The sequence below is a fragment of the Fukomys damarensis genome, unplaced genomic scaffold (assembly GCF_012274545.1).
Source record: "Fukomys damarensis isolate Sample0158 unplaced genomic scaffold, DMR_v1.0_HiC HiC_scaffold_38, whole genome shotgun sequence".
Taxonomy (NCBI): Eukaryota; Metazoa; Chordata; class Mammalia; order Rodentia; family Bathyergidae; genus Fukomys; species Fukomys damarensis.
The window spans coordinates 24,847,989-24,850,884 of NW_022900950.1; the positions used below are offsets into that span (position 1 = coordinate 24,847,989).

The 2,896-nt window shown below is 32.0% G+C and overlaps 1 protein-coding gene across 4 annotated transcripts in view; it reads left to right on the top strand.

The window, feature by feature from the left end:
- Zmym2 (zinc finger MYM-type containing 2) overlaps window positions 1-2,896 on the top strand; it is a 120,805-nt gene that overhangs the window by 38,353 nt on the left and 79,556 nt on the right. The gene's annotated exons all lie outside the window — the stretch shown is intronic.

Here is a 2,896-nt window from a genome sequence, read left to right on the forward strand (position 1 = left end):
TTTTTTTTTTGGTGCCAGGGATTGAACTCGGGTCCTTGCACTTGCAAGGCAGGCCACTGAACTGCTAAGCTAAATCCCTGGCCCTATGTGAGTGGTTTTTTTTTTGAGAGTTGTTTTCTTTGTAACTTTTCAGTTATGTAAAAGTTTTTAAAAGTGCTCAGATTAGTTTTAAAATGGCTATTTTGTTTTTCTATTAAAAATATGAGCATGAAAAAAATATGAGTATGGGGAAGAAATTAACATTCATTCTCATCACTGAGAATTAATAGTACAAAGAATTCTAACTTGTGAACATAGTGTACAGTTTAGCTATCTCTCCTCTACTTTTCCTTTAAATATCCAACAATAGATCTTAAACTTTTGTCCATATCAGCTAAATGTATATGAAATTTAATTCTCGATTTGGCTCAATTTTAGCTTTTACTATTAAATACTCTTCTTAAAAATATTCTGTGCATATGTCTTGGTATACTGATTTCTTTAGGACTATTTCTGGATCAGAGGGACCAAAGAATTGTGTTCCTATGCAGTCAAATACTTAACCTAAGGAAATGTAATATACTCATAAGAAAAATATAAGCAAACAGGTACTCCTTTTGCTTTTATATTTATGCATTAGCTCTTGCATTTATGGACTATTTTTATTTGAAATAGAGTAATAGATTAAGAGTTACAAAATTTTGACTATTTATACTGGTTCTTGGACTAATTGTGACTTGGACAAATTTAAGTGCTATGTTTTTATGTGCCTATATAAAATTGAGGATTTAGACAAAAATTGTTAGGTCTTTTCTATTTCCAAAATATTTTTCAGTGTTGGAGTTGGTGAAAATATGAAAAAGTAAGGAAGTGTAAGAGCTGAAAAAGAGATAAAGGGAACCATTATGTTTTTTATGCAGGGCATTAAAGTTAAACTAACTGGAGAAAAGTACTGCTTTTCCTAAATTCGGGCAGTAAATGCCCTTAAGTTTAAATAGACTCTTTTAAGTATGTTTTCAATAAGCCTACAAAATTGAAAACTTTGAGGAACCAATATTTGTGTTGCAGAAAGTTAATTTTTCTAGCATATGCTTAAGTGTAATTTTTTTCATTACTATATTGAATCATTTTAACAAGTATATATAAATTATGAGGCTATAAATTATATATGAAAAACTGACATGAAGATCTCATTGCTGTAATATGTGTATTACACGTGATTGCAAAATCCAGGCATCCTACTAAATACAGAAAATCAAGAAGTCTCTTTTGATTGCAGGCACTTTTATTCTTTGAGATTAATTCCTGGTTCTTAAAAAGATTTGCTGTGTTGTTGATTATTTTTACATATTTGGTAAACACTGGTCTTTTGCTGTAATGATAACAAGAAGAAAGGGTACCAGAATAAACTGTTTTTACTCTGTATGTAAAGTTCTGTTTTTAGTATTTTGTTTTTGGTGGGATTTTATGGAGTCAGGTAAAATCTTAATAGCAACGTGTGGTCTTTTGAAACTTCTAGTAGGTTGATGAAACAGGGCAAAGTCACAAAATTACCCTCTTTGATATTTTTGTGGTAAAGATGTTTCCCCAAACCGTGATTATATTTGTACTGTATTTCCTGTGGAAGGGCAGCTTTTATGTATGGAAGTTCAGAATTCAGAAAGTGTCAAGACTGGGAAGGAACAAAAAAAATAGTGAAAGTAGAAGGAAAATGTAAACAAAGCTTTTGTATGGGGTGGAGGCCAAAGGGAGGAGGTAATGGGAAAAAAGTAGAGGCAGGATATATCATGTACAGGTGCAAATTCCCTATGATGAGTGTTTTCATTATGTATGTCTGAAATGTACTAATAAATGTTTCGCTTCAAAAACAAAAAAAAAGGTAAAAAATTTTGAGAAATTTTGTTGAAATTAGAAATTGTGGCCTTAGAAATTTCAAAATGAAGATAGGTCATAGAATTGATTGTATCACAATAAGCCTGTCAATCAGGACCTAGTGTAACAAACTGGAGACTTCCTAATGAATACTAAAGAAGTTTAGCATGAAAGAGAAAAGATGAATAACTGCGCACTAGTGTTGATTGTTAGATATACCCCTGGATTGTGATGTATTTAATCTTTACAATAGTAATTTAATGTTGGATTTGTTATTATATGTTGGTTATAACACCATCATTTCTGTGTACCACTATGCTTTGACTTCTATGAGATTATGTCTTAATATTTAGTGGTTATTGAACTAAACATATTTGGAAAAGCTGCATTTATGAGAACATTTGGAAGTAATGATATATAAAACTTATTAGACCTGTGTTACATTTATCAAAAGTTTTGTTTTGTCAAGATGTTATTGCACTTTTATTTGATGTTTCATGCTTAAAGTAATATTTTCTAAAATACAAGAGTATTCACTGCCTAATGAATGATTTTTTAGTGCTTATATGCTCTTCACTATGATTTATATTTGTATCATCTCACTTAATGTTTACCATTCATATAAGGTTGGCACTGTTTCTTATTAAGAATGAGGCACACAATCAAAGAAGCATTCCAACTTACATGTAATGGGAGCTGGAATGTGAACCAACCTGTCTACCTTCTTGTCTTCATCTCTTCCTCCTTTCCTTATTTCATTGGGTTTTTTTTTTGTTTTTTTTTGGTACCAGGGATTGAACTTGGGACCTTGTGCTTGTGAGCCAGACAGTGGAACCACTGAGCTAAATCCCCGGCCCCTTATTTCATTTTATCTTTTCCTCAATTCCTCCCTTTCTTCCCCTTTTTCTTTTTTTTTATTGAGTCTATTGGTACAATCTAGGTATACAGTACAGTTACATTCATCATTGGGATCCTGTACCTTTGCATAATAGGTCTTGATTCTCATTTTTTCCCCTTGTCCCTGCCCTCTTCACCCCCTCCTCCC